This window comes from Heliangelus exortis, chromosome 11 (genome assembly GCF_036169615.1).
Source record: "Heliangelus exortis chromosome 11, bHelExo1.hap1, whole genome shotgun sequence".
NCBI lineage: Eukaryota > Metazoa > Chordata > Aves > Apodiformes > Trochilidae > Heliangelus > Heliangelus exortis.
The window spans coordinates 4,534,411-4,549,685 of record NC_092432.1 but is presented as its reverse complement, the minus strand read 5'-3'; the positions used below and the strand labels follow the sequence as shown (position 1 = coordinate 4,549,685).

At 38.0% G+C, this 15,275-nt stretch overlaps 1 long non-coding RNA gene across 1 annotated transcript in view; it reads left to right on the top strand.

The window, feature by feature from the left end:
• LOC139801275 (uncharacterized) overlaps positions 1 to 15,275 on the top strand; it is a 363,708-nt gene that overhangs the window by 305,051 nt on the left and 43,382 nt on the right. Inside the window, exon 2 of the long non-coding RNA XR_011728118.1 lies at positions 64 to 131. This is a non-coding gene — a long non-coding RNA (uncharacterized lncRNA). The remainder of the gene's footprint in view (positions 1 to 63; positions 132 to 15,275) is intronic.

Genomic DNA, 15,275 nt, shown 5'->3' with positions numbered 1-15,275 from the left:
ACGTTGCCTGAGAAAGCTGCACTCCCCCTTTCAATTATTTTGAACTTCATGTGATGTCCAGAGAATTGTCAAAAAAATTAAAAAAAAAAAAAAAAAAAAAAAAAAAAAAAAAAAAAAAAAAAAAAAAAAAAGTGGGGTGTTGGGGTGGTGAGGGGAGTTTACAAAAAAGGAAAAAGAAAGAAAAACGAGGATAGGTTTTGTAAAATTTATTTTTTCACCTTTAGGTATCATGAAAATTAAACATACACGGCTTCATTAAGGAAAAGTCCAGTCATTTGATTTGTAATTAAGAGCTGCTGTTTTACATTGCTTTTAGCAGTTTGCTGATCAGGCAACAAGCTTTTCCCAGCTCTGCCAAACCTGAGACTGAGCCTTAGGAATGAAGCTGGTCAGGGCTTGAACATTACAAAACTGTGTAGTCTGCAACACATTACCATTAACAAACTTTCCTTGTTTTATCCCCTGACTCAGTAGCTCATCCAGTTTCCTTTCTTCATAAATGAACTTCACTGCAGTCCGGCACTAAATACGAGGTGGGGGATCTTTGCTCACTGAAATATTAATGGAGCACAATTTTTTTCTGTGAGACAGACTGGATTTTTCAGAGGTTTTTTCCCCCCCTTCCATCTAACAAAGGTCCCCTCTTGTCAGTCAGCTTTATAAAAGCAAAGGAAGCTACTCACACATTAGAAACCAAGATATGAGAGAACTCAACAAAAAACCTTTTTTTTTTTTTTTTTTTTTTAAATACTTTTGAACTTCAGAGAGGACAGTGAGCACAGGGCTAGGGGGGTGGGTTTCTTTTTAATAGACATGTGTAGTGCATTTGTTTCAGTTTTATATCCACTGTCATAATATGATGGTTTTATTCGGGTTTTAAACATGCTTCAGCTAGAAACCCTACATCTTTAAATTAGGCAACCCCAGTGCCTTTGCGATTTCCCTTGCTGCACTCTCTCACCTTACCCAGGTGCATGTTAAATCAGTATTAATGACAATATCATTCTTCTGCAGTCATCTCCTGCCTGCAATTTGGTTTTAATTACCCACCACGTTGTCTTTCCCCCTCACTGACAGCCATTAAATAGGGAATGACACCAGAGCTGTGCTGGTGTCGAATAGACACTTCACCAGGGTGGTTGGTTCTTTTTTTTTCTTTCTTTCTTTTTTTTTTCCCCCTCCCTCTCCTCGTCTCTTTTCTTTCCTGCCTTTTTTTTTTTTTTTTTTTTTTTTTAATAATTAAAAAAAAAAATCCTCCATAAAGCAGGCTGCAGTGCCTCCTCGTGGTAGTTGTGAGGAAAAAAAAGGTTTATTTTCATCTAGTTTTATTTTGATGGCTTTGCGACGCTTGCTGTGGGGAAGGGGGGGAAAAAAAATATATGAAAAAAATCGCGATCCTTAGGACAGAAAAAAAAAACCCACTTAAAGATTAAGGCATGACGGGACACACTGAAGTGTCTCCTCACTGAAATCTAGCAGCAACTTTGATGTCGTATTTAAGGTTTGTCTGGGAGCCGAGAATGGCTGCTCAGCAGCGGGAGCCGGGTCATTCCTGGTGCCTGGGGATAAAATCTTGGCTGCGGAACTGCGGGCAGAGGGGACCCGAGTGTCCCCGGGAGCGGGGCCTCTGCCTGGCTCCTGCCTGCTCCGGGCTCAGGTGTTCAGCAGCCTCTTCCCTCGTGGGGTTGTGTGTGGCTACGCAGAACTGTAGATAAATACACGCAAGAAAAAATCTCATGCCAGGCACAGCCTTTGAAAAGGTATCTAAAAAGCTTTGAAATACCTTTAAGCGTGGTCAGGGGTTTGGAATAACCTTGTCCTGCACACACCCCCCCCTCTCACCCCAATATTTCTATTTACCCCTGTGGGAGGATTTCACTGTATGAACCAAATTCCTGCTGCAAAGATTTAATTCTAGACTCATTATATTAAGTTTTGTGGCATTAATCTTGATTTATAACGTTATAACTGATGCTGGAACCTGGTCCAAGATTTTCTCTCAGTAATCCTGATCCTGTCCTGGTCTCTGTGACAGCTCAAACCTCAGTGAGGTCAGTTAAACCGATACTGAGAAACAGAATTGGGCAGAGATTAGCAAAATAGCATTAAGGAAAGTATCTGTCTACTAGAAAGCAAGAAAAGAAAATGAAGAGCCATTTTAAAAGAGTAAGCAAAACTTCTTAATTGAGAGTTTTTTATTCCTCTTTTCCCATAAGTGTTAAATTAAAAATAATAATAAATTGCTTGTTGGAAGGAAAATAAAATCTGAATACCCAGGCGATTAAGCTGGTAAAGGTTTGTGAAGGGTCAAGATGATCACTGCCTATTCACATTTTGTTTCAAACGTGGACAATATTTGATCTTGTTAAATGTCAGCTACATTGATTTGATTTGAGGGGCCTCGATTGTGAATCATTAAATACTTGCTCTGGAAATTTGTTGTCTGGAAATTTGTGATTGAAACTCAAGACTTATAACAGGAAGCCTTCCAGGAAACTTTAATCTCTGATAGAGCTTCCATATATTGGTTTACAGCTGTATTGTGGTCCAGTTAGAATGAAATTTTTTATTTATTTTTTAATTTTTTTTTTATATACTTTCCTAATATGAAACCTGATGCTTGGAAAATCTGATAAGTGAGTTTCATTTCCCTGGAAATTTATTGCTTCTATTTCCAACTGCAAGGAAATAAAACAAGTAAAAACAATAAGCAGTCTGTAAGGAGGGTATTAATGAGAGGTCACTCTTTTCTCATGTAGGCTCAAGCTCAGGAGAAAAGGAGAGCAGAGTTGTTTTCGGGGCCATCTAAATAGCTAGGGCTGTATATTTTACTTTATTTCGTAGGGACAGCTTTTTTCTACTCCCTCTTTAAAACTTGTGCTCCAAATCCTGATGGGATATTTGGGACAAAAAATAGGAAGGGTTTTGGGTTTTTTTTCAGATAGCATAAATTCCTTTGACTTCAACTCAGGGACTGGCTGATTTGACAAAAGGCTACTTATGCTGCATCAAGCATCTCCGAAATTTAGAAGAGCCCATTTGTATATGTAAAAAAGGTCCTATAGAATTCCAGTGTCCCATCCTTATTCCAATGGAGAACTGCATTATGCTCATCTAATTCCCTGTTCTTTCATTTGGAAATTATGGTGTTCTTCACTTCTTCCTGGTAATTGCTGTACAATGCTAAAAAGCTGCCAAGTTCCACTCCAGGACTCATTATATTTAGTAACAGTGGAAAAAATTGCTGTCTATAGAGCATTTTATAGTGGGAATGAACTGGGCTTTGCAACAATGCAGATGTGAATCCTTGTAGATCCAGTTGCTGAATCAACTCCTAAGTGAGGCAGAGTGTCCGTTCCGACTGCAAGAAAGACAGTTTGGAAGATAAATATGAAGTGAGATCTAATGCAGAAGGCAAAATCTCCTGAAAGATAACAGTAAGAGACTTTAATGGAGAAAATAATTTGTTGCTAACAACGTCAGCTTAATTTTTCAGAATTTCTTTTGCACCAATTCCCCGTTGTTCTTCTCTTTTGCTTAGGAAAGTTGTACTGATTCTGGCTTTCTTAATTTTTCATCCTGTGTAGCAGTGGCTTAGTTTTGTGTTGGATATGTGATGCCTTTTTTTAGGTTCTATACCAGGTTTATTTTTAAACCTATTTTCTCTAGGGAAATGTGCAGTTTACTCAAAATTTACCATATGCTTTGCGTCTCCAGTGAAACAATTGTGGTAGAAAAAACCTGTATTTTTAAATCTTGTGAGTTGTGAAGAATTAGAGAGAGGCCTGATGAAGAACACTGGTTAAAATGATAGATACTCAAAAACTCTTTTCCTTCTTAGAGCAAACTGCTTCCAAGAAGTAGCTCAGAGTGAAAACATTATTGTTGCTTTTCAGGTTATAGGCCTTGAACCTACAAACACTTGTGCATGTAAATAACTTTATATAGGTAAGTAAACTCTTTGAACTCAAAAGAGCTGCTTGTTTATGGGAAGTTTTTTATGTGTGTAAGTGCCTGTAAGGTTAAATCTGTAGTTAGCGTTTGATTAACATTTTAATCCTCCATGGTTGTGCAGTGCTACAGACAATCCAGAGGGAGTTTCAGATGATGCAGCCAGGAGCTGAGTGTCCAAATGAAGTTTTGGTTCATTAGTTAGACTGGTTTTATATTTTGCTTTTCAAGGTTATATAAATACGCCTTTTTTTAAAAAAAAAGAAAAAAAAAAAAAAAAAAAAAAGTTAAAGCTACTTCATTCAAAAATGGCTATTTTAGTTTGTGATAAACATTGCTGTTTTGGCTTTTCTTTTTCTACATATAAAAAAGTCTTGATTTTAATTTTGTATTTTCTATTCTGCCTTTTTCAGTTTCAGTATCTAAAGTAAAAGTGAAAGAAATGTAGATACATGGAAGGCTGTAAGACACAACCTGTACCTCACCAACACTACTAAGAGTTTTTCGTTAACACTACTGGAAGTTGCTTTAAATCCCGTACAAATTATAGGAGTCCTAACTACAGGAAATACAGGAAAACTTCATATAAAATTCTATATGTGTTTATAAGTGTCTTTAGGACCACACAGTCTACAATTGCTATAAGATTTTTCCACAAATTATTACTTATCCCTGGAGCAGAGTTTATGACAGTGCTGGCAAACAATGGATTTAATGAATGTTTTGAGGAAGTGTCTGTGTTTATAAAGGAATTACTAGATGGGCATGGGTAAGACATTATGAAGAACTAAGACAGGAAAATGCATCCTGCAGGACTGGTGAAGCACAGGAAGAAGGGGTAGAACTGAGCCAAGGATCAATCATTTTTTGTCCCAAGAAGTCAGAGTTTATTGTGGCTGTTGGGAATAAGCTGCTTTTTAGTGACTGGAGAAAGACTGTGCAGAGCTTCAGAGTTCATCCAGCTAATTACATTGTGCAGTAGCAAGGACATTCCTGCTGATTTTCTTAGTTTATTTGATTCCAAACCACCTTTTCTCCTCTCTCTTTATACACACACCGTTCTATTGAAATCCTTAAAGCAATCTTTGTTTTCTAGTACCTCTTTGACACTGTTTTTTTCTGTGTGCATAAAATAGAAATACCACTGTGCTAGCCTGCTACTCTGAGAGATTTATCATGGGGTTTGGGTCTGTTTATTTTGCTTACTTCTGTGTGTGCACACTTGGAGGACAGGCAAGTAACCATGGGTGAAATTCACCTCTGTGCTGGGTAAACATTTAAACTTTATGATCCTTGTACTAGCCCTGTACATAAGGGTGAATTTCATCCTCCATAAATGTGAAGTCTTTCTGTGTTATTACAGTTGTCTCTCCCTATTTACCATTATCTTTGAACCCCCCTCTCCATCATTAAGCTTTCTTTTAGGGTCCAGGCAAATGTCATTCTCTTCTCCTCTTTCTCTGACTGGCCTCTGGTTATATTAGAAAATAAAATTAATCTCAAGGGGAAAATAGCACTTAAAATTATTACTACTGTTTAGCTTACTAAAGTGATTTGCTCTCCATGACCTGTCTCAGGCTGATCCTTGTACAAATCAAATCAGCACACAAAACAGCACTTGGAAACTGTTTCCAGACTCAGAATTTCACAGCTCCTGAACCTCTAGAATGTCACAGGCAAATCAAAAATGAACATATTGGTTTATCTGTCTCTTTAGATCCAAGACTGTGCCTTTTTTATTTCTTCTTTCTAAGGCACATGATTCTCCCATAGTCTGTATGAAGTGTATGAATAAAGATCTAATGCTTCTAGGTGAGCACATGCTTATATTTTTTTTTGCTGAGAGGGGGCTGGAGGAAGTTTCCCCCTGTGTTACTGGGGATTAGCATCACTCTGACCTCCAACATTTTCTCATTAAGCTGTCTAAAATATGAACTCTTACTAAGTGCCTGCTCTTCACTTTAATTTGTGAGGTTTCAGCGGTGAGCTGGAGAGACAGCTTGTGGACATGCCCAACTGCCAGGATATTTCTGAGCAGCTCAGTCAGGTCCCTGCCAGAGGCTGGTGCAGAGAGCTCGGCACAGCCCGCGGAGCCCCCGGAGAGCCGCCTGTCCTCCCAGCGTGGGCAGAGACACCAGCTCAGCAGGGCTGCCACAACAACATGTTCATTAGTTCTGCCTCTTAACAGCAAATTAGTGTAGGTGTTGTGCCTATATGTCTGTAGACGTGGCTCTACTCTTTCCCATTTCTGAGGTATTTCAAACCACACTAACGCGGGTGCCTGCCTAGCAGACAGCAGGGCAGACCTGTCCTCAAAGCCCCAGATCCACAGGACTGATCCTGGGACACACAGGTGACATCACTCACTAACATAATTCATTGAACACATAGGCTCCAACACCCTTTCTGACCGAGCTGGCGTGCAGGCTATCAGAAGGATGACACACGCTGCTTTTTTGCTTACCTCCTTCCCCTCCAGCTCCAAAGATACCTATCAATATCTGTGGAATTTAAGCAATGACAGTACAGAATCCATGACAACAATTTGTTCATCTTGTGGTGACCTCTGGTGGAGTCATTTAGAAATCAGGCTTCATCCGTTACGTGCGGTGTGTTCCAAGGAGAGAAAGACAAGAGCCATAATCCAAAATGTTCTCAGGCTTGGACTCAAGCTCGTGCTGAAGGACAGGCAGTCTCCTGTGGGCTCTCTGCACGTGGGGTTGATGATGGGGTTGTTCACTTGTAGCGCTGTAGCTGCTACGCTTCCTTTGTGCTTCATAAAAACCAACTTGTCCTTGACTCTTGTAGACTTACCTTTAAAGAATTAGTGTTAAAAAACAAAGTATGTTATAGAAATATATCTACACCTCATGAGAAAGATCCCAGCTTTTGTGTCACCCCATTTTTTACATTGTCATTCGGCACATATGGTAGACATCAATGTGATTTCTGAGCTTTCAAGGTGCAACTAGGTGTGAATTGTTTAAAACAGGGCTGCCACCAAGTTAATATTGAAGTTTGTATTTGGAAAATCTAAAAGTGATTGTTCTTCACCCCCTGCCCATTCTAATGCATAAAATCGAAACCTTCCATGCCATTCACATTATCTTTTGTGCCGATTCTGCTCAAAGCCAACTTTTATTTTTCATTAATTCTTGCAAGGCTTGAAGCTGTTCCCAATGGAACCAATTGCCAAACTGATTGTGGAAGCCAGATCAAATCTGTAGTGTAATTTCCCCCCTGCTTTTTTATTGTCCTTGCTCCAAGTCATTCCCGTCTCATGCAAACTACAGTAACTACAGCAAGCATTTACTTGGAGGAAAAATTATCTCAACTTCCTCTCTCTGCATATGATACCTAGCAGTGTACTGCACTGAATTACATATTGAGAAATATTATTGATTATTCAGAGTTTAACATGATGAGCCTTTGCTTTCTTCTTTTGCTTAAGACAATTTTACTCTTACACTCAGATAATGTTACAATACTCTAAATACATAAACAAAACCTATGACCTATTTTGAGAACCATCCTCTTTGCAAAGACAGTTCTAAAATCACCCACTCAGGTCAAGGGTTTTTTCTGGTTCCCCCCCTCCCCCCTGTTTGTTTTGGTTTTCATTTTTTGGCTTTATTATTTGGTCACTAAGCAAAAGGTTTACTGGGGTTTTTTTTAAGCTTGAGGGAGAATATGAATGTCATAAATATTTCATTTTCATAGCACATCTTGCATTGTTCCTCACTTTCAGACCTTGCCAGCAGTCAACACAGTAGTAAATTTCAGCACCTGTGGACCTTTTTCAGTAATTTATGATTTCCATTAGATTTCCATTAGAGATGGACGAAAATGGTTTAGAAAAGTGCTAGCACCTTCAGCCAGACGGGTTGTGCCTGCCTCTGAGGAGGGCTCCTTGACTTTTGCTTCCAAAGGTCTGGGTTCTCAGTTTGAGCTATCTGATCTCAGTGCCAGCCAAAATGCCTCTCTGATGAGGGGGTGCTCTATTTTGGGAAAGGAAAGGCAGGTTGAAAACAAAAAACCAAGCTTCTCAGGAAAAATGTTAGTGCTGCTTCCTTTCTCCTCCTGCAAGCTTAAGGATGGCAAATTCAGCTCCCAGTAACCGGTGGCTGACTTTGGTGTGGGTCACTACAAGCATCTGGATTTTCTGCAAACCAATACCTACGCTTTTTTTGCTAGCAGCCCTCCATCCTGAGCTTTGTGGGGTGTCTTTCCTCTCCTTCCAGCTATCCCTCTTACACAGCTGTGATCTGGTACAGGGTGTTGGCAGTGATGGAGTTTCTTTGTGTAATAACATCACAATTTTAGGAAATATTTTGGAGGCCATAGCAAAACCAGGTGAGAGGTTTGGGTTTAGTTTGATTAAGAAGTTGGCTTGATAGTCCCTCAAGGTCTAATGCAAGCTTACAGGCAGGCTGTGTTGGTTCAAAAATGGGTTGTTTTTTTTTAACAATCTAGCAGCTTTCAACTCGTTATGCATGCCACAAACTGAGATACAGCAGCAAATAAATCACAGCAAATAATTTAGTCATGAATTGTCCACTGGCATTGTATCATAGCTTGAATATATTTCTCATCATAGCTCACGATAGTCCCATTGACATCCACTTGACTTTTATTAAGTTTTGCAGATTTCACTCTCATCTGAACAGCTCTGGCATATGATTCTATCAGCTGATTCAAAGATTGAATATTAGAACAGATATTGGATGAAGTATTGTACTCGTGGCATTTTCTGGATGCTGTCCTTGAGGTGGGATTGGAATTTTGGTCATTCTGTCAGTTCTGTATTTATTAATTATTTTAACCAGCTGTATTACATCTAGCCACCATCCCTATGTTAAACTTTTCTTTTGTTGCCATCCTCCAACCACCTTTCAGCTTTGTCATTTTAGCAGTAGGGCACTCCAGGGTGCGTGGATCATGCTGAGATAACGTCACACTCTGAGTGCACTTCACAATGGTTTTCAACAAGCTGAGGAGTGACATTATCCCAGCAGGACACCTGCCCTTCACCTTCCATATGGGGACCCACCTCTGAAAGGTCAACACTTGTGGTTTAAAATAATATTTTAGCCGTTGTTATACAGAATTCAAAGAAAGAGGGGAGTGAATGTCAGATAGCCATGAAATTCGTGAAACCCATTGCTCCCAACAAATGATAACTGGCCTAAGACATATGCTTTGAACATAGTTTTACTTAGGTTTTAGGTGTCATTTAAAAAATATATATATACTGTGGGATGTTTTTGCATGTAGTCCAAGTGCAAGGGGAGTAGAAATTTGCAATCTAAGAAAGTTATGTGTTTTAAAAATCCATTGGTGAATTAACACATTGAGGACTTCAGCTGCTTTTATCTTTTGTTGTTTTTTTTTCTTTCTGCCTGCTGCTTCTTAGTGTACAGCTTGTTTTGGAATAGCAATAGACCTGCTTAAAAATGATGTCATGGAAGGAGCTGAGCACGGCACTTGAACCAGCAGATGTGTCTGATCAGTATAAAGTCCTTCCAGTGGCACGTCTACAATTTTTTTAGTAGACATATTTAAGAAGTTTTTTTCTCAAATTTTGTTTACTTTCCAACCTGTAACATAAACCTGAGAAAAAAATTTCATGATGCTAGAAATGGTCAAATAAGTCACAGAACTCCTATTCTGTTCCTTTTTCCTTTGTCTGAAGAATGTGACTCCTGGACCCCAGTTCTTGAAACAAATGTTAATTGTGGAAAATGAAACATAACTTCCACATATGTTTGATAGTATTAGATTTTGTTTTTATTGATAAAGTTCCAGAGACACTGAGTTATGGTTTATTTTCTAGCAATTAACATTTTTATTTCATGTATTGTCTTTCCTACTATGTTTTGGAACACTGTGAAACACGTCAAGAGAAATTAAATAACAGTCAGTAGTTGGAAGCATAGAATTATTCAAGCTATGAAATGGTAAAAAAGGGTTTTTAGGGAAAAAATACCCTTGGGGTGGATGTGTATGCACGTGTGTACCTGAGGGGAGCCATGCTTTCAGCTCTACTCCAAGATGCCAATGCAACCCAGAACTCATTTCCAAATGCTTGTCCTGGACAGAAGGTGAGCCATGCTGGATCACTGTAGAGCCTTACTTCAGGGAAGTTTTCTTCCTGTTTTCCATGAAGCTGTTTAATTCATAGAGCTTTGATGTTTGAACTGGTCCTGACCTTCTGTGAGTACTTCAAAAAGGGAAAATTAGCTGCTTGGAAAAATATAATGACTTAAATCTAGCAATTTGGGACACACATGTGCAAGTCTCACTGAACTTGGGTTGACTTCTTTATTTCTTTGAGGTGTTATTTCCTGATTAACTTTTAGCTAGAGAAAGGTGTTAATTTTCAAGACTTTAGGAATTTCTGTTTCTTGATCTGTCTTTGAAACAATGTCCCTGGTACATGAAGAATCCATCAAGACACAGGGAGCTGCTCTAAACACAGGGTATAAAAGACTTTGATTAACTTTATTTTGGCTTTTTACTTACCTCTAATGAATAAAATGATTAATTGAATAACACTGCCTGGCTTCACTACAGTTGATGGTCCATAACAACTCCCCCTGGCTCTCATAGTTTATAATTTAGCTGTCAAAATATTCTCTAGGTTAGATCTTGGCAAGAAAGGTCTTGACTTCCCTTTTTTAATGAAGCAAATCTACTTCAACTATTTGTAAGTTATTGAAGTCAGTTGAAAATATCTTGCTTCCAAATATGTGCCAAGTTGATATTAGGTAGTTATTGTTTTGGGAGGACAATGTGCTACATTATTTAAAAATATCTTAAACATGCGACCTTTGCTCTGATTTCCTATAGAATGAAGTGTACCTATAATGAAAAAGATTTTCAGATGGGGGAAATATCTCTACTGTTTGCTAATGAGACTTTTTGGAATAGCTGAATTTAGCAATTTTGGTTTTTTCTTTTTTTTCTTTTTGGTGATCATCAGATGCTTGGTATTTTTGAATTTTTAAAGTATTGCTTAAAAAAAGCCTTATCTTTAAAAATTACTTTTGCTCTTCAAGATCTAGTTCATTAAGACATATTGGGGCTCTGTAAGCTCAGAGACATTTCCTTCAAGGCAGGCTTCAGTTTTAGCACTGTGAGACGCTCAGCTTTTGATTCTAGGAACAGTTTTCCCCTCACATCCCTGAAGTAGTTTTCTGTTTTCCTGGGGTGAACACATCTTTCCTATGGGTCCTAACTCTGTTTTATCCTCTCAGTTTTGAGGCCTTTTTTGTGATTAAATTCAGTCATCTGTTCCTAGACAATCCTGTCTTCAAGAGGGTCTTCCCTGCTCAGAGCCCTTTGCTTGATTGCAATCACTAAAATCTCCCTGCAGCTCCTGGAGCACCAGGGCTGTGAATCCTGGGTCCTTCAAAATGGGAGAACTTATCTCACCTTTAAAAGCTTCCTGAAGGTTTAGGATAACACCTGAGCCCTCTAGCAAAGGCAGATTACATAAAGTTCTTCCCTTATTCTTTGCCCTGAGCAGATGTTGTGTGGGGTGGGATGGGTCTTACCATTCCGAAAATCAGACCTGTGCAGAGTGCCAACTTGTAATAGCAGCTCCCTGCTTTTCTTTCTGTAATTTCTGATGATATTTCTCAATCATATTGTTAAAACCAGATGTATTTCTGAAGCTAGTTTGGCCCACACAAAAATTGCTTGTCTTGATGTGTTTTTTTTCTTTTTTGGAATTGTATTTGATGAACTCTGCTGGAGTATTCCCTTCCTGTACTATACCCTTCTTCCAGTGTTGTGTTTTTTGTTTGTTAATGTTAGCTTCACTTCCTTATTCTTTTACACCTGCTTTCCAGGAAAAAAATAAATTCCTACAATATTAATTTTACATGAAAGTATCTCTAATTCCTACTTTAACATACTGAGTCTGTATGTTCCTTATTTTGTTCTTGCATTCAGTGGAATTTTGCTGTAATTTCTTTTCATCAAAGGGAATCCATAGTTTAATATGAAGTTTTTATTGTTTCTATTAAACCAGTTCAATTAAGGTTCTAACTTCTCTCAAACTCTACAATTTTACTAATAACAAAAGATATTTGTTTTAGAGTAGACCTCTGTATCTTCCAGTCTTTTCATTCACTCAGGTTACTAAAATAGTATTCTCAGGATATTCCAACAATGGAATTGAGTGGAAGAAAAGATCTTTCGTAAATGCAAGACCCTACTCTTTTTCTACAAAATCTTCTAAATTTCCTATCCAAAAAAAAAAAAAAAAAAAAAAAAAAAAAAAAAAGCCTATATGAAATCCTACATTGTAAATATAAGCTTCTAAATTTGTGTCAAATTCTTATCCAGCTAAAATCAGTATCTATGGCACTAGAGTTTATTAAAGTAATAGAAAGTGTTGCACAGATATTGCACACTGCAGAAATCCTTTTTAGTACTACAATAAAACATAAAATAAAACTGTCTGTACCTCTCTATGTCAAAACTGCCCTTTCCCTGCAACACCACTTCTTAGAAAGTGAGGTCTGACTCTTGTCTCTGTAAAACTATTTTATGAGAAGATAATCTGAAAGTCTGTCCAGAGCTTGCCAGCAGAATAGGATTGCTGAGAGGAAGACCACACAGTCAGACTCCCTTTGGCAGATAGGTGCTACAAGTGTAGCCACACAAGCATTTTGTAACAAAGGCAAATGGCAAATTGTTGCCTTGAGTGGCAGGGAGCATCACTTAATACAGAATATGAGTTTACAGTGAGTTTTGGTTAAAGAAAGATTTCCTGAAGAAGGGCTTTTCATGAACCCTCAGAAGTGAGCAGATGAGATGAAGCTGGAATGCAAGTTCAGCCCCATGTTTCTCAGGCTTATCCACAGTGATGATGTTGTGTTTTGTTCCTCACTAACCACATTTCCAAAGCAGTCTATAATTCCTCTTGAGGACTGGCCATTTAAATGTGCTGCATTATGTCAGACTTGAAACTCTGGCTTCTAAAGTGATGCAGGCTGGGGACCATGAATTTTCCAAAATCCACCAATTCATTTCTCTTACAAAAATGAAAACTTGACCGTGTCTTAATTTGTAACATTTTCAACTCTCAATTTACATTATTTAAATATGCAAGAATTGCCAGTTGGCCTTTCCCATCTGTTTATTTGAAGAAGTCCACGCAGAGTTAGTGAGATTACTACTACTGTTGAGATGAAACTTGATAAGTCTATGAGCAACATATATTGGCAATGTGAACTTTACGGTTAATAAAATAGGCAGTACAGGGGTTATTTAGTCAGTAATTAAATGTGAGAGTCAATATTTAAGTCCAAGAAGAAGCCTTGAGAATCTTGATCTTGTTAGAATCCTATCTCAATTACAAGATCAAAGACACTAGAAGTATTTTTCTGTGCAACTTTGTGAGTATCATTTTCAAAGTCACTGACTCTTCTTCCACGGGGAGTTTGATTGTTGACTTCAGCTGAAGTAAGTTTAGATCAACACTGAAGTTATTTTGAAAAATCTTCCCTGATATTTTCTCTGAACTGAGACATCTGAAACTTTTGAGGTTAACCCCTCCCTGTTTTAGAGCCTTCTCTATGTTTTTCAATTCCTCTTCTCCCCGTTCTCAGCTGAAGTTATTTCAAATGGGAGAGGAAAAAAATCAAAATAATTTCAGCTTCCCTTCTTTCCTTTAACAATGTAGACTAAGCTGCAGATTTTGTGAAGCTGTGGTCAGATTTGTATAGCACTGTTTGTTATCTCTGTGGAGATACCAATTGTATAATTCTTGTTCTTTCCTTTCCATCTCATTATACCAAGGAGAGCTGGAATATGAGAGCTGCTTCCTTGAATTTTTGTTTTGCTTGGTCGGTTGGAGTTTCATTACCACATTTCTGTTTTCCCCCATAATGGCACCTGTTACTGTGAGAAAGCTATTCAGAAAGCTTCTCTCTTCTTCAGAGAGACCTTGTGAATAAAATAAAAGCATCTTTCTACCTGATTGTAGCAAGTGAACTGAAAATCTCTGGCTGATTTATGTAAGCTGGATTTGGAAGCATAGCCTCAGAAATCTTTTTCTTCTTTTGAATATAACTTTCTTGTGATACATGCAAAGTTCAGAGAGACTTCTAGCAGCCTAAGTAGTGGGCAGAAATGCAGAAATTTTATAAAGTTTAGAAAAAGCATGAAATATTAATGGCTGCACCCAATGAGGTGCCTTGTTGGTGTTCATTTATTTGGAAAAAATTCTGGCTATTAGAAACATGGAGAAGGATGAAATTTGGGGACTGAATCTTTGGCTGGGATGAACTGGTATAGTCCTTGTAATTCTAAATATTTGAAATTGTCAGTGCCAAGCTCATTGTGAAATGGTATTGTCATAGGGAATCTGAAAAACTCCACCATCTAAACATACGAACTGCTTTGTTTCCATCCAACATAGTAGTAGAAAGACCTTACAAATCTGAAATAGTTACACCTACCAAGAAATCAATAATGTGCCTTCCATATGGCTCATCTCTCTTAGTTTTTAAGAGCAGCCCCCTTCTATGTCCTTTGCTGTGGTACATCAAACACTGAATGTGGAACTTTCCTTTTTCTTCAGTGATTTTCCTATAATTTCACTCAGCCAAAGTCCTACCCATTTTTTTCCATAATTTCTGGTATTTTTCTGTAAGTTACTTTAATAATAATGTACACCTGTCTCCTGTCCCTTTAATCAGGCTCCTAGGAGGGCAGTTCTACAAATACTAAGATTCTGCACACTTGTGTGTCTCTACCTTGTAATAAGTTTATTTTCATGTTTCCATGAAAGTTCACACTATTATACTTTTAGGTTTTGTTTTGAAAGGAATTCTCTATATGCAGATGAACATTTGTGCTTAGTGCATGTTTCTGTGAAGGATAAATAACTGCATGAAAATCGCATGGTGCTTAGATACGCCGAGCACTTTTATAGCATGGAATTCTAAGTAAAAAATAGTTCATTTATGGCAACTCGTACCCTTGAAAATTAAGGATATTTTTTCAAGTTTCATAACATATTTAGAAGAGCTATAATCTACTGTGTGTTATGCAAATTATTAGCATCCTCTTATCTTTTTTTTTTTTTTTTTCCCAGTTGTAGCACGCTTCACTGGTGCTTCTTGCGTATGTGTGGGTGAAGGATAATTTGACTGCCCTCTAGCACTCCAGTGTCTGGTATTGCACAATCAGGGAATCTGGTGTCACATTAAGGCAATTCTTATAATATAATCAAAGTTCTGATGTTGTACTGTCCTTTAGATGAAACAAACTAATGAAATGTATTGACCCTCCTTGCGCACTTCTGAAGC